Source organism: Palaemon carinicauda, chromosome 21 (genome assembly GCF_036898095.1).
Source record: "Palaemon carinicauda isolate YSFRI2023 chromosome 21, ASM3689809v2, whole genome shotgun sequence".
Classification (NCBI taxonomy): domain Eukaryota; kingdom Metazoa; phylum Arthropoda; class Malacostraca; order Decapoda; family Palaemonidae; genus Palaemon; species Palaemon carinicauda.
This window is the reverse complement of record NC_090745.1, coordinates 34,968,554-34,986,053: the sequence shown is the minus strand read 5'-3', so window position 1 is coordinate 34,986,053 and position 17,500 is coordinate 34,968,554. Positions and strand designations below refer to the sequence as shown.

Sequence of the window (17,500 nt, the reverse complement as noted above, 5' to 3'; positions counted from 1 at the left end):
TCTACAATATTTACTGACCAAAGTGTTGAGTCACCTTCACCATCAGTATCGCCGCTCGTGAATGAATTGTCTTTTGCCAGCATTGAGACTGACGACATAGTACTAATAGAAGAAATAGTTTTAATTTTTTTCCAGAGTCCAAGATGTATTTGACTAAGTTCCTTCTGTTCTTCGGTGAGGAGAACATTATATCTTCTGTCAAGATACACAGAAGATAGGAAAGCAGGGTTCCTAAGCAGAGAATCTATCTGAATTTGGTACGGAAATGGTACTATTAAGTACGAAAAAAAAACCGTACTTTCGTACCGTACCGAACTCGAAGGAAAATATCGTACCGTAATATCGAACAGTACTTACATCTCCAAAGAAAACCGTACCATACCGTAATATCGTACCGAACCGTACCGTAATACATGCCCTGCCTCAGAGTAGTGTTCTTGGCCCATTACTTTTCATACTATATACACATGACATGTGGTTTGGTCTAGAAAAAAAAGCTTGTTGCATATGCTGATGATGATACTGTCTTTGCATCTATTCCATCTCTTGAATGTAGAACTGGGGTTGATGAGTTCCTGAATGGAGATCTAGCTAAAATTAGTACTTGGTGTAAATTATGGGGTATGAAGTTGAATCCTAACAAAACTCAAAGTATGATTGTAAGTAGGAAAGAACTGGGGCTCGTCAACAACTGGATCTGAGCATTGATGATATTTCTTTAACTTTGTATGACTCTTTTAAAATTTTAGGTGTGAATCTCGACTGCAAGTTTACTTTTGAGAAACACATTAGGTCTCTGTCTTCTTCAATTGCACAAAAATTGGCTTAATGAGAAAGTCTTTCAAGATTTTCGGTGATCAGTCTATTCTTAAGAAGTGTTTTAATACTTTCATTTTAACTTGTTTCAAGTATTGTTCTCTTGTCTTGTCTTCAGCTGCTGATTCTCATCTTAATTTGTTGGACAGAACTTACAGTCTATTATATTTCTTATTCCTGATCTAGTTATTAATCTCTGTCACCGTCATTCAGTTAGTTCATTATATATGTTGCAGAAGATTTTTTATGATTCTGACCATCGTTTACATTCAGATCTTCCCGGACAGTTCCATCCTGGTCGTAATACTAGGTATGCAGGTAATTCTAAGTCAGGCCTTCTCCATCATGATGCTCAATACTACGCAGTACTCTAGAAGTTTTATTCCAGCTGTTATCAAGTTGTGGAATGGTCTTCCTAACTCGGGTAGTTAAATCAGTAGAACTTTAAAAGTTGCAACTCGCACCAAATGTTTTTATGTTGAACAGGCTTACATAAGTCTTTCTATAGTTTATATATCAATTATCTGTCTTAATGTTGTTAATGTTTTTAAAATATTTTATTTTAATTTTTCGTTACTTATATTGTTTATTTATTTCCTTATTTCCTTTCCTCATCGGGCTTTTTTTCTCTGTTGGAGCCCTAGGGGTTATAGCGTCTTGCTTTTCCAACTAGGGTTGTAACTTAATAATAATAATAATAATAATAATAATAAGAAGAAGAAGAAGAAGTGATGTTAGTTGTATGAGAAAAGAGCAGAATGCGTATAGAATAGGCCAGTCTATTCGGTGTATCTGTAGACAAAGAAAAAATGAGCCGTAACCAGAGACGAATCCAAAGTAGTATTATGTGGCCATCCAAAGGACCCAATAACTCTCTAGAGGTAGTATCTTAATGGGTGGCTGGTGCCCAGGCCAACCTGCTGTCTGTACCTTATTGGATTTGTTAATTAAGTCTACATTGTTTCTTACATATGACTGAGTGGGTGCTATCCAAGGATTGAGTCATTGAGGATATTAATAATATATTTGGATAAGTTATATGGTGCTGAACCGCATACTAATTATTGCCCTTGTAGGATGATTTGGCATTTCTGTTCAAATCAAAGTTGTATATATATATATATATATATATATATATATATATATATATATATATATATATATATATATATATATATATATATATATATATATATATATATATATATATATATTCATAGGATGATTGAGATTTGTCTTCATTACTGAACACGGTGTTGAATGAGACTGTCATTTGTTGAGAGGAAGAAGAATGACATTCTATATATATATATATATATATATATATATATATATATATATATATATATATATATATATATATATATATATATATATATATATATATATATATATGGCTTACGTAAGAAGTTTTCGACAGAATGAACGTACAGTATAACTGAACACCTGTTGTGATCTCGTAACTGGAATACGCGCATGTTGGCAATACCGGACGAAACTGGAAATAAGAAGTAGTAATTATTTTAGTATCGTCCCAGGTGTATAGACCAACACATGTTAAATTGTATTGTTATCATCGTTCCACGGTGGTCCGGATAAATCAAGAATCAAATGTTATGCGAGCGTCTTTATTTCCATAATATTTGTACGGGTACGTATTAACCCGATGATCGTGGAAACAGTCCAATAAGATATCAAAGGGACGATACACTAGAATATATGTGAGCGAGAACAAAGGTGACTTAATGTGAACATTATTGTAATTGTGGTGTCTAACTTTAAGAAGTTGTATCTTAATTTTTCCTTACTTAAAATTACAGAGGAAAATCTATTGTTTAGGAAGTATCTACGACTCTTTGACATCAAGGTCAGATTTCTGTTAGTTTTTTAAGGGGCCATTGTATAAAGAATTGTAACGCCAGAGCCAACAGGAAGCATTTGGAAATTCTAACAACGTCAAGGAGTGAATGAATAAGAACAATGGATCCTAGAACCTAAGCTGATATTATTAAGAAACCCATCTCTGAATAGTGATGGCAGTTCATTTCTCAATACTGAGTTTCAAAATTAAAAAGTTTTATTGTAATGTATACCTTAATCGCTCAATTTTAAGATTTTATTTTCTATTTAAATTGTTGTATTTTATTGCGCTTCTTAATGATTAAATCCATGTCTTTAACAGCCTACTCATTCTAGATTTTTGAATGTCACTAGACAAGTACAGAAACGTTAGATTAAAGAATTAGGAACAAACACACACACACACATATATATACAGTATATATATATATATATATATATATATATATATATATATATATATATATACATATATATATATATATATATATATATATATATATATATATATATATATATATATATATATATATATATTCTTATGAAGCTGCTCTAGAGTAGAGTAAATAATAATCTATTCATGTATTTCATTTGTGTAATTAAGAGGTGAATAGCCAGCTCCTAATGTCAGTTCCTCTCATGTAAGTATAAGTAATTGTATGTAAATTACGTAAGACGTTCATCTTTCATTTCACAGTATTTTTCATTCAAGTCAGTATATGTATATTGACGTTATTTTTAAGAATTGACTTTTTATTTCACGTATTTTGCTACAAAGTCTTACGTACTCGATTTAGCATGCTTTATGAACCATATGAGGTATGAACGAGGTCTTAATTTTTTTGTTTCTTTTTTTTTGGTATTGTGTCATGTTTGTGAGAGATTACGCAATTATTATTTTTGCCACGTGTTTAGAATGTTCTTGAAAATCCCAGATTTACTGTTATCTTTTATATTTATGTGCTAAAGGCTAACTATTGTTACTTAGAACAGACAGTAAGTGTTTCACCATGACACAAGACCGAAATTAAAAGAAGGATAAGCATATGATGGAGAGCTTATGGTAAGAAAATGAGGTTATGAAAAGTAAAATGTCACGTTCTCTATACGGAATGTTTTTAATCAGATAATCCTGCCAGTTGTAACTTATGCATAAAAAACTTGGAGCCTTACTAAGGCCCTAGAACATAAGCTAGTTACAGCTCAAAGAGCTATGGAAAGAATAAGGATGTGAATAACACTATGAAACCAAAAAAGAGCAACATGGATATGAGAGCAACCTAAAGTAGAAGATACTCTAACAACATGTAAGAAAAGAATACAAATTTAACATAGGTAGGAAATGTAATGAGAATGGCAGGTAAAGGATGGGCATTAAGAATAACAGGATGGGTCCCTAGAAATTGTATAAGAAGCAGGGGAAGGAATAGAAGACAATGATATATATATATATATATATATATATATATATATATATATATATATATATATATATATATATATATATACACACTAGTGTATGTGACCAGTTAAAAATGACGGCTAAATATTCAGATAGATATACACGCACACACACATGCACACACTCACATACACAGATTCAACTCATCCTACCCCCTTCCCCTTTCCTAACTACAACACGGCAGTTTGGGCAATTTGTGGGAGATGTAGGAGATTGTGGTTTCCGAGTGTACCTTTTAAGGTCCCCCTCTCACCAGGGTATGACCACCGTCTCCCTTCCTACCTGAGGGACGTGGAGAGACAGTAGTCATGGGTATGGCAATGCCACTCAGTGTGACATTACACACACACACACACACATATATATATATATGTATATATATATATATATATATATATATATATATATATATATATATATATATATATATATATATATATATATATATATATATATATATATATATATATATATATATATATATATATATATATATATATATATATATATATATATATATATATATATATATATATATATATATATGTTTGTGTGTGTGTTTGTATAGCCAGACACTTGTTCTTGATTACATAAGGGAAATATAAGAAAATATCTGAGGTTGATTCGTAAAAATTTGCTATTTTATACTATTAATTAAACCAGAGCTGCTTAGGTTGTTCCAAAATATTCTTTGGCTATATCTGGTATAAACAGTGAATTAGAGGGAGAAGGGAATGGGGCTGGCAGTTCATCTGAAAATGCTCTGATAATTCCGTACATAATGAATGTAGAGTGATTTGTGTTTGTGGATGAAGGTGTCTAACAACTTCTTGTGAATGGAATCTGTAGAAACTATTTAAATAATATTAAAGTGCTTGAAAGAGGGGACACTTTGATAGTGAATGATAGAAATGGCAAGTTAGAAGGATGAATGGAAGTTGAAACAATACGGAATGTGAGAGAACAGAAGCAGTCATTTTGGTTAATTATTTGTTATAAATGTATTGGATGGTAGTAAACTGAGAGATGAGTCTAATCATATTTACAGGTTTTATTCACAAAGAGATTTTTTAGCCAACTCGTCCAAGATGCGGTGCCGTGTGGATATGGAAAAGGAGAGAATATGGTTGAAGCTTTTATTCAAAAGGTTCTCACATCTCAACGGGGGAAAAGAATAATATAACAAAAATTCTTATGTGATCACATACTAAATTGGAACTCCATTGTTGCCTTTATTACATCATAGAAAAGATCCTTTCGGCTTTGCAAGTTATTAGGTGAAAAGAAAATCGTAGGTTTACTGAAAGCTGAACACAATTGTAGAATATATAAGAGACAGGCTTGATGGTGAGGGAAATCCTTGAAGACAAATTCAATACTCCTGTTTAGGACTCCCCTTCTCATTCTACCATCTGGAAGTAATCTGTTCTGTTGAGTTGAAACGGACAATGACAGCACACAAAGAGAAAACATCAATCACTGAAAGCCTAGTACTGTAGATACCATTCACCATATTGTTGGATGACTGATGTTTAGGATCATCACATAGCATAAGACGCCAGTAACAAAGTGTAAACCAAACAGTTTGAAAAAAAAAAAAAAAAAAAAAAAAAACGAATAAAACCTAACTGGAATTGAAGCATGTAGGATTAATTGTATGAGAAGTTTTGGAATTAATTTTGTCATTATGAAGTCAGAGTGATTAAGGAAATTCTTGCTTGCCTATTAAAACGAGGCATTGGCAGATTTGTCGAAGAAATCAAGATTTTGTAAATATGCAGGAAAATATTGTGCAGGTCTATAGGAAGATGAATAAGGCAGTAAAGAAGAAAGTGAGAGAAAAAGAAGGCAAGGGAAAACAATAGTTAGAAGAAAATTAGTAAAAACGTTAGAAACACTATGAATGTAGAGAGAAATTTAATGAACAAATGGATAACGGAATAAAAGATGCGAAGGAAGAGATGCTTTCTGGAATGTATGAAGTCCTTGTTTAAAAAGCCGTTATCGAAAATAATTTGTTGAATGTGTTAATTTGAAGAGAGAACAGTCTGATTGATGAGAGAGAGAGAGAGAGAGAGAGAGAGAGAGAGAGAGAGAGAGAGAGAGAGAGAGAGAGAGAGAGAGAGAGATAAATTGGGGTAAATTTTAGAATGCCTGGGAAAGTGACTGCTGAGGAATTTAAGAAAATCAAGAGTATTTGTCATGATAAGATATTAAGGTTTTATGAATAACATGCGATATGTCGCAGCATGATGGTGATAGTTTGGCCGAGTAGCTACACTATCATTTGGTACGTCGGAATGAGGAACGGCCATCTTAGGAATTGGAATGAGAAACAAATATGGAAATGACGTTACTTAAAACATATAGGGATGTTGCTGGCAGGGTTTTGTCTAGAAAGGACAGATGATAGATGAATTAATAGGAAAAGAGCCGGGTATGAGTCACAGAGAATATAATAATTATGTAAATCATATATTTGTTATGAAACAATTGATGAGAAGTTTTGTAAGCAAAAGGAAAAGCAGTATTGAGGAAGGTTACTGAGATAGATTAAACTTCTTTTTATTGCGTAGCTTAAGTGTCTGCTAGTGCACTATATGTACATGGAGCATTTACTGATTTACTTTGAAAGTTTTTATGAGAGAATTGTTTTATGTTTTCCTGTATGGAGTGATTTTATAAGTCAAAGAAATGACATTAAACTTAGATATAAAGTTGTTAGTTAAGAAAATGAGTTGTGAATAAAGTATGAGTTGATCACAAGAGAAAATAGAAAAATATAACACGTGTGAAAGAGTAAAGTTATGACAGCAAATGGAAACCAGGACGAAAGATAATGCATGTTGAAATGAATGGTAGAAGCATGGAAATATAGTAGATTATAAACATAAGTAATAGGGGATAATCATAATGAGTGATGGTAGAGTGAAAGGAGAGGTTTCATGCAGAATAGATGAAGTGAGGGTATAGGCAAAGCAGTGAGAAGAGAATTGCATTGAGAAGATGCTGAGCTAAATCTCATTTAAGGAAGTGAAATGTGAATGTTGATTGGAATGAAATTGGAAAAAGTTAAAGCTACGGGTACTGTTATTTAGCATCAGCAGCATTATGGGAAGAGTACAGTAGATAAAAAGTTTACGGTAAGAGATGAATGCCGGAGATATTTTAGTTATGTCGATAGAAGGAGGGATATCGATTAGATTGGCAAAAATGTATATTGTTATATTAGTATGGATGAGAGAATAAAATATAAAGTACTGGGTAGATGGTATGAAATACTGAAAAGGAAATGGTTTAATATCTAGGAACTGCGAGAGTGAGTTCAGTATGGAAGTGAGTGGTGCTGTCGACACACTATTGATGAACATTCGGTGTCAGCATAATATATTGTAATTATAAGCAGTCGATTCTGGGAAGGTTAGATATCTGTGTGTTGTTGATTTCGCTGGTGTTGCCGTATGTCAGGAAGTCTGACTCCTTGCATTTGATGGATATTTTTTCCTCGAATACCCTGATTTTGAAATTGCTAATCAACTGAAGAAATTTCCACGATAAATTTTTCATGGACAGACTTTATTACTACCGATATGTTAAATATCTAGTAGTTCGGTCTATTTACTCATGAATTTATTGCGTCTACCTTTATGCATATGTATATTACAGCTGTTATTTCTGCCATAAAAAAGAAAGTCAAGAGCAGTCTTTATATAGTCTTTATGGCGAGATATTAGTTTGGTTTTCTCACAAATACTGTCCAATGTAGATTCACGTGGGCTTACTTAAATAAAAAAAAAATGAACTATACTGCAGTAGTTGCAAACATTTTGGCAAAGAGAAATAACGAATTATTTATAAAGCCTATCAATAGAGTTTACTGACAAGTAACCAACTCGAATGCTAATTATTATTATTACTTTATTATTACTTGATAAGCTACAACCCTAGTTGGAAAACCAGGATGCTATAAACCCAGGGGCTCCAACAGGGAAAATAGCCCAGTGAGGAAAGGAAAAAAAAATATTTTAAGAACAGTAAAAACATTAAAAAAATATATAAACTATAAATATATAAACTATAAAAACTTAAACAAAACAAGAGGAAGAGATATAAGATAGAATAGTGTGCCTGAGTGTATCCTCAAGCAAGAGAACTCTAACCAAAGACAGTGAAAGACCATTGTACAGAGGCTATGGCAATACCCAAGACTAGAGAACAATGGTTTGATTTTGGAGTGTCCTTCTCCCAGAAGAGCTGCTTATGATAACTAAAGAGTCTCTTCTGCCCTTACCAAGAGGAAATTGGCCACTGAACAATTACGAGGCAGTAACCCCTTGAGTGAAGAAGAATTGTTTGGTAATCTGTGTTGTCTGGTGTATGAGGACAGAGGAAAATATGTAGAGAACAGGTCAGACTATTCAGTGTGTGTTTGTAGGTAAAGGAAAAAATGGAATGTAACCAGAGAGAAGGATCCAATGTAGTATTGTCTGGCTAGTCAAAAGTCCCTATAACTCTCTAGCGGTAGTATCTCAATGAGTAGCTGGTGCCCTGGCTAACCTACTACCTATTTGCTACTATAGTTGTAACTTACATATGATTAGCATCAGTGTCACGTTTTTCATTACATTGTCACTCTTCAACATAAAATAGGTTAATATATAGGAATGTGTGGCAACTAGGATATTATATTTTCACAAAGGTGAGAATTGACATAAGAAGGTATCCCAACTGCTCTAATCTCCTCCAAGTCTCAACCCATGTAGCTGCACTTATTGCATCTCTAATAGATACCTTTGTTTATGGGTTCTTATTTCAATTACGGCATATTCAGTTAAGAGACTGACTGCAGAAAGAAAAGAATGACGTGTCTTGATAATAATCATCGGTATCTGGTTTACAAGAAAAGTGAAGATTATGTCAAATGAACCAACTTTACTATTTTAAATTCCTTAAAGTTTGGGATACTTTGTCATCTCTCTCTCTCTCTCTCTCTCTCTCTCTCTCTCTCTCTCTCTCTCTCTCTCTCTCTCTCTCTCTCTCTCTCTCTCTCTCTCTCTCTCTCTCTCTCTCTCTTAGGTTGACGACAGATCTTCATACAAATATCTATATATCTGCACGTTGTGCTTCATCAGTATTTTTGAACAAATATCTATCCTAAATACAATTTTATTTTTTGACTTCACAATTACACCTACCCTTTCTAAAAGAATTAATTCTAAATGAACTCTCACTTTGCCTTATAGCCTATGATAAAGAGCTCTTTTCGATTCAGAACTTTGTATGGTAGTTTTTGTTTAAAAGTATTATAGTCATGTTCTTGTGTTCACGTTCACCTGTCAATTGCATCTGAGGATTTAGACCTCCGAAGTGGTTTTCAAACAGCTTATATCGCAGAGAGGCACCATACTTCAGATATCAAGAGGGAGCCATTAGCGCTGTATGGAAATCGGGAAAGCCACAATGAAAACATTTTCTACTGAGATAAAATTTTCTTTCATATGTTTTTTCATCGGTAATGCTTGAACACTTACCACGGGCTCTCGTTTATGACACAATTAACTTTCATTAATTTTCATTGTTTTGTTCATTCGCTCTTTCATTATTTTGCTGACGTTACCCCCAGATGTAGGTGGATAGTTCTCGATCCCAAGTGCTGCCTGAGCCCGGCATCCAGTCGGTTATAGCAAGTTATGATCAGTTACATCAGTAACTACTCGTCAGTTACCTCGCAGCCGTCGATCTGAGTGTGATTTGTCTTGTGCTTCTTCTACGCCACCATCACTCGCTGATTTGAGAGTTATGGTAGGGACACGATAAAGGAAACAAACATTTGAAGTCTATTTTCTTTTCTTTTGTTATTGGTGCAGAAAAAAAAGTCTTGGTTTCCATGATATAAGATTATTGAAAACTTTCCCATGAACCTGGTCTTGTAGCTTTTACCTAAAGAATAGTTTTTAGCTAACCCATGTTCGATTTCGAAGAATAAATGTAAGTAATGTAAATAAAATCGCAACTCTTTAGTTACTGATTTTGTAACATAGGTCAGAGATAAATTTCGAAACTGAAATTAGCGACCGTTCCATATCACCCGATATATATATATATATATATATATATATATATATATATATATATATATATATATATATATATATATATATATATATATATATATATATATATATATACTGTGTATATATATATGTATATATATATATATATATATATATATATATATATATATATATATATATATATATATATATATATATATATATATATATATATATATATACACACAAAATTGACAAAAGTGTATTAAGGTTGTAGCATTTGATCCATATTTTCATTTTTATTAATGTTCCCATTGAAAAAATAGGGACTCGCTACCACTCCTCGGCCACGTTATTTGATGACATCAACGAATTTTGCTGCTGCCAATTTTGGGGTAGGGAAAACTTAATTAGACATAACTCCGGACTGAATGGTCACAGAAAGATAAATGACACATAAAAATGTTTGCTTTGGACCTCTATAACAGATAAAATAGACAATTTGCAATTATGTTTAATAATCACCAAAGGTCAAAAGGTCACCAAATTTGGAGTCGAAGTGTAAATTTTAGGCACCTCCATAAATGTACCCCCAGGACCAGCCAGACCAATATTTGATGACTGTTTCTGCCTTATTTCATCTCTAGAGACCTCAAGAAATAGAATGATACTCATTAAGTGTACTTATTGGCCAAATCAAGGAAATGAGATGTTATATAAATTTGTCGAATTTTTTGCATCAAAATCGTAAAAAACTGATAAAACTCAAAACTCATAACTCTTCTTCTAGATGGGCTACGGAAATTATTTTGGTGTGTTTTCCCATGTTTTGGGAGTCAGAGAATCCATTAAAAGCATTCTCAACAATGTCAACTAATTACATCATGCTGAAATTCAAGATTACTGCCACTCCGGACGCCATGATATTGACTTGGCTCTAACTCCTCCATGAATGCAGCAAGAGAGATAATATTCGTGTCCTCACCCAGGTTCTTGAGATCACAGCATCCAGTAAAGGCAGTCTTAACAAGTCTGTCAGTAAATTTGGGGAAAATCACATAAATCAACAACAGAAATGCTTTATTTGAAGGTTATGACAATCATGAATGAAATACAATAAAACTGTACATGTATGTAAAATATACTCATATAATGCAAGATCTCATTGGGAAAATTCCCACTGTTGCTTTGGACTACAGAAAAAAGTCAACATATGAAAGGTATAAAGTATGATAGTCTACTTGGGTACCTTTGGATCCACTTTTAATTAATGGAAAGGTAATTACTAGAAATATCTTGTGATACAAGGGAGGTCCTTGGTCCTCCGAGCCTGAAATCTACCATCTTGTTACTTGAAACTTTCCTAGTCCGAGTCGGACCCACTATCATCACTTTCATAGTCATCATCAAAATTTCCATCACTTTCATTGTTTTCATCAAGGCTTTCATCATCAGACATCTCATCATCATCCATCGTCTCAAGTATATCAGCCATACTTTTGGGAAGTGCAGTTCCCTTAAACCAACAGGGTTCTAGATTTCCATCCTTCATTATCCAACCATTATCCGCAGCTGGATGAGGGACCTCAGGTTTGGGACAATGGGCATGTTTCCATATCACAACCTGATAGTTTATCCACCTGATATGCTCATTTAGACACACTCTTGGTGGCGGAAGAGATGAGAGATCAACATTCTACTTTGAATCCAGCGACTGCCCACTGCACTTTAACTCGAGCATTTGGTATCGAAGCTGGTCAGTCTCGTTTGTCTTAGTTTTAGCAGAATACATGGTGCAGGTGATATATTCAAGAGCAAGGAAGATTTCATTAGTTACCTCTCATGACTCCCCTAGGCAACTGAAGACTTCTTGATACTTTGTGCGTTTCTGTAGAATTCGCAGCGGTTTTCACTTGCCAATTCCTTTAAAGGCACTGGTCGTATTGCATCTACTGAATGCATGCAGACCAAGGAGAGCGGCACAGTAAGTTAGTGTGAACCCTTCCAATAGTTCTAGGACATCTATCAATCGCCTTTTGTTCCCAGTCCCACAAGTATGAAGAATATGTCACTGTCTGGACTTCGAACCCGAACAAATTTATATCCTTTATCCTTGGCATGGGTTGAATAAAGAATGACACGTGAACCAGTCTCTTCCTGGGTTGAGTCAAAAGATTCAATTTGAAATGCAGTGATCTTCCCATTGTCTGCCTTGAGTTAATATGCCTTGCCCTTACAAACTAAAATAAGCTTCTTCTTATCTACCTTCGGTATATTCTCCTCCGTGCACCAAACCCTCGAGAGTAATTCAATGAGTTGAGTTTTATTGTCGTCATTACTCAAGAACTTTCCAGTTATCTGGTCGCCTTGTGTTTTCTCCACTAACCAAACGTTTTTTTCCTTAGCCACGATTTGATCTCTCCAGGGACTTTATTGAACTGGGCATGTATGTGTCAGTGCTGAAAATCATGCTGGATTTCCCAGATGTAGAGACGGACAAGATGTTTTGACATATCTGTTTGAATGCTTTTGACTTTTCCTTCATTGACTGAAATACGGCATTTCCATCTTCTAAATTCATGGTATCTGTGTCAGGAGGAATAGCTGCATCATTCGAGTCTTTCACTAAGTGGTGGAATGCCTTGCTCTTTTCTGTCTTCAGAAGATACCCATCTGGTGTCCCAAGTGATGATGGCACAGGCATGAGTGGGTATCGTAGAAGTTCTCGGACATCCAATTTGTGGTTTTGAGACTTGACCAACAACTTGAATGTGATATTCCCCTGCTGTTTGTACTCCACTGTTTTGTTACTTGATGTTCTCACAAGTGCTTTCTTGCCAATGTCAGCGAAAGTCTTCAGCCTCTGTTTGGGCAATGGAGCAAAGAAGTCATCATTCTTTCTCAGTCTCTCTGTTATGAATGCGTTCTTTGCTTGTTTTCTTCTTTCCTCAGCCATGTCAATATCCTTTGAAATGTCAGTAGGAACAGAAGCACCAGAAAGGAGACAGAGCAGCCCTTCCGAATCTATTTCAAAGGGTTTGAGGAAATCATTATTCTTCATGGCCATGAGGAGGGAGAGCGCCAGCCAGATATGATCGACATAAGACAGCCAAAATGCACCAGTCTTTCCAAGGCTTCCATTCCTAACCTGAAGTCGGAATTCAACATAATCAGCCAAGTACTCCTGGAATGGACTGTCATCTATGACTTGAACCAAACCTTCCTTGTTTCTATTTGCAATTAGGCTGGTCACTTTTGTCATTGATTCATCTGGGATTCGCTGCTGTAATCCACCGTTCAGTGACTCAAACTTTCTAAGTAACATCCTTTCAACTCCTCCTGCTAAAGCCTTATGGGAGTGCATCGCCCTGCTGTAATTCTTTCCTGTTATCACTCCTTGGAGAGAGCCATTTGACATCAGTCCTGCTTCCAGCAATATTTCAGAAAACCCTGACCCATCCATCTTCTTGCCAACCATTTTCTAGTAGGTACATACTGTATGGAAGGTCCCTATCATAACTATGTAGTCCTTGTAAGTGTGCGGGCTTTTCTAAAATATTGGGATGCCTTCGCGCAAACACTTAAGTCTAACAATGTAATTGCATATCATTGGCCAACTTCATCTGAGCACTGCCTAGACATCCTTAGGCATTCCTGAACTGTACTGTTCTCAGTGATTGGATGATTGATTACTGGGTAGTAATCAATGGTTGTAAGGTTGGCGGGTTTAACTCCAGTTTCAGATATAATAGTACCCCGTCCTGGAACACATTGACCGGCTGAGCTGCTAAACATTCTGGCAATGCACCAGGTGATGTTGATTTGGCCTGATTTGCCCAGTGTCCCATCGCTACCTGGAACACCTAGGTGTTTGATGGTCATCCGAGGGCTGCTCCTCTGGTTTATGTAACACAGTGGTAGATTTTCTGGCTCAGATGTTACTAAGGACCTCCTCCCTGTTTTTTATATTGATGGTATCAATGGCTTTGTCACAGCTTCACCTTTCTGGATATTTTACAACATGATCCCATGCGCTGCGTGCACAGACCCACTACCACATAGATCATTGACATACTGATCGAAGTTGTCAAATCACTGTGGAATAAGGACGGGCCAAAGGGGTTACAAATAATGTTAGGGCTAAGAACACTGGTAGCCTCTTCTAGGGCGGTAGCTAGGGCTGTTTCAAGTTCTACCGAGGAGTAACTTTCTGCATGCCCCAGTTGATTCATAAGCGTATTCAACTGTGTACTACGAAAAAGATGACAGAGTGTTATACACACAAGAATGTGCTTTGGTAGCTTCCACTCGCCTTTTGTGGCAGCACGACAGATGTCTTAACCAAGAGAAGACACAAGGCGCTCTGTCTTCTCTAACGAAGGCAATGACCCATTACCACAAATAACTAGGCGGAGGAATTTCTGCAAACCCTCTAGCACAGGACTCTCCATTGTTTCTAGGTACCCAGCAGTTGATGGCCATGGCATGTCACCGGCTTTTAAGAAAGCATCTTTAATTATCTGGAGTAGGAGTAGAGCAACATCATCAATTTGAGTACTAGGCCTATGCAACAATAGCTATTTCTGACAGGTCAAGGTCAAAATCATTGCTGAATACTAAGGCAGATTGCAGTTTCCCACCCCGTCTATCAAGAGATACAATACACAGCTTTTCTGAGTACAGTTCATGTTTTTCCAATTTCAGTTTCAGTGTCTCTGTGCGATAGTTCTGATTTTCAAAGGGAGTCTTCGATAAATGTTCAATGAATATGTCTCTAAGATCTGTCATTAGCATTATTTCGTGGCCAATGATTATCCTCCGATCAATCACTTCACATACTTTCGAGAAACAAAGTTCATGAGTCTTTTCACGTTCCATGACCTCCCGCTTTGCCTCTTCACTGGAACTCCTCCATGTTGATGGATCACAGTATTTCATGCGGCAATGTTTGTGATACCTTGCCTCAGACGCAAAAAGATCATACCCTCGAATACGAGTGGTGAGTTCTTCACCACCCCATTGTTCTGCTAATGCGATAGTAGTGTCGTCACCACCATGTGAAAAATATGAAAGACCCTCTGAGGTCCAAGGCCCTCCTACACAGACTTTCTCTCTCTCTCATAGCTTTTACAGAAGATACAGTTCTGATCAAATATAACTTTGTCAGCTGGACTGCGACGACTTGGCCTCATAGAGGGACCCTCGGTGACTTCACTACTAGGTTTCAGGCGGTCTAGATTTTTGGTGAACCTCTGTTAATATTTATAATGGTAACCATGATTTTCTCCATACTGTTGGGGGATTTGTCCACAAATGCTATCACGCCGTAGAGACGACCCAATCGGTTGAGACTATCTTCTATCCCGGACTATACAAATACTGGCCTAACGTTCTTCTGGATTTTGCAGTTAGGAGAACCGGACGAAATCCGTTGTTTTAACGTTGCCGTTGTGAATTATGCAGATGTCGGTATTGACAGGTGCTGGTCTTTGGGTGCTAGCCTTTCTCTTTGGAATTTTCCTGAGGGGAGTCTACCTGAAATTATCAGAAATTTCAGCCATCAGCATGAGCTTCATCGGTTTTTACAATTTTGACGCAAAAAGAAAACGACACATTTGAAAATTGACCTTGTTACATAACATCTCATTTCCTTGATTTGGTCAATAAGTACACTTAATGGGTATCATTCTATTTCTTAAGGTCTCTAGGGATGAAATAAGGCAGAAAAAGTCATCAAATATTGGTCTGGCTGGTCCTGGGGGTACATTTATGGAGGCACCTAACATTTTCACTTGACCCCAAATATAGTGACCTAATTATTAAACATAATTGATAATTGTCTATTTTATCTGTTAGAGAGGTCCAAAGCAAACATTCTGATATGTCATTTCTGTTTGGGAACATTAATAAAATTAAAATAGGGATCAAATGCTACAACCTAAATACACTTTTGTCAATTTTAAAGGGGGATACAAGGTGAGCCCCCTCAGCCCATGGACTACTACGCCTATTGAGACAAAGAGCCTCGATTAGATTTCGCCAGTTGTCTCCATCTTGATCTTTTAAATCAATACTTCTCCATTCATGTTTTCTTACTTCGCTCTTTATAGTCCTCAGCCATGTAGGTCTGGGTTTTTCGACTCTTCTAGTGCTGTGTGGAGCAGCTGGAGCAGCTAAACGTTTGGTGAACTAATCTCTCTTGGGGCATATGAAGAGCATGCTCAAACTATCTCCATCAAATGAATTTCCAATGAACAGCGAAGTACTCCAAGGGAATGTGTTGTCATCTATGTTGTTTATCCTCCTCATGGATTTTGTAATGCATAGAGCAGTTGGGGATAGTGGAGAAGGATTGGACTGGATTGGTGATAGGAATTTAGCAGACCTAGAGTATGCTGATGATGCTGTCCTTCTTAGCAGAACACCACAGGATTTGCAATGCTTGCTTACCAGAATGCATGAAATATCACATGAGGCTTGGCAGAAGATGTATAGAAGAAAGACAGAGATGATGAGAACGGAGTATGCAATGGAAGATGAAATATCATCGGAAGGAGAATGAGGTAGAATCATTTAAGTATTTAGGAAATGTGATCTCCAATACAGGGTCTTTGGAATTAGAGTTTAATGAAAGATTGAAAAAAGCAAATCGGACAATAGCTAGGTTGAGTAGAATTTGGAAATCAAATAACCTGAAATTACCTTTAAAAATCAGACTATATATCAGTTTAGTGAGATTGGTGTTACTCTATGGGCATGAGTCATGGTATGACAATGAAACAATCTCCAATGGATTTAGTAGATTTGAGAACAAAACCCTCAGAAGGATATTGGGAGTTAAATGGCAGGACAGGATTAGAAATGAAACTATAAGAGAGATTACTCGAGTGCCATATGTGGATGAGATCATGACTCATGCATTACAAAATCTATGAGGAGGATAAACAACATAGATGACAACACATTCCCTTGGAGTACTTCGCTGTTCATTGGAGATTCATTTGATAAGACTCCATTAACGTTAACTTTGCACTTGCTATGCTCATGAAAAGACTTAATGAAATATACATATTCAGGAGGAATTCCATAATAAAGCAGGACTATCCATTAAATTGGCAGCTGCACACTATCAAAGGCTTTTTCATAGTCCACAAATGCCATCAAAAATGGATTTCTATATTCTATGCATTGCTGTACAACATGTATCAAAATGAAAATTTCATCAGTACAACTTCTACCTTTTCTAAATCCTGCTTGTTCATCTCTCAACTTTTCATCAATCTTTCTCTCCTGTCTCTTTAGAATAAGC

At 35.8% G+C, this 17,500-nt stretch overlaps 1 protein-coding gene across 4 annotated transcripts in view; it reads left to right on the top strand.

The window, feature by feature from the left end:
- LOC137615267 (beta-1,4-glucuronyltransferase 1-like) overlaps positions 1-17,500 on the top strand; it is a 142,033-nt gene that overhangs the window by 59,853 nt on the left and 64,680 nt on the right. Inside the window, exon 1 of one of the 4 annotated variants that reach the window (XM_068344995.1) lies at positions 9,784-9,940. The exons of 2 other annotated variants lie outside the window; for them this stretch is intronic. The gene's annotated coding sequence lies outside the window, so the exon portion shown is untranslated. Of the gene's footprint in view, positions 1-9,783; positions 9,941-17,500 lie in introns of those variants that run through there. One more of the 4 variants, XM_068344992.1, reaches the window with a different exon arrangement.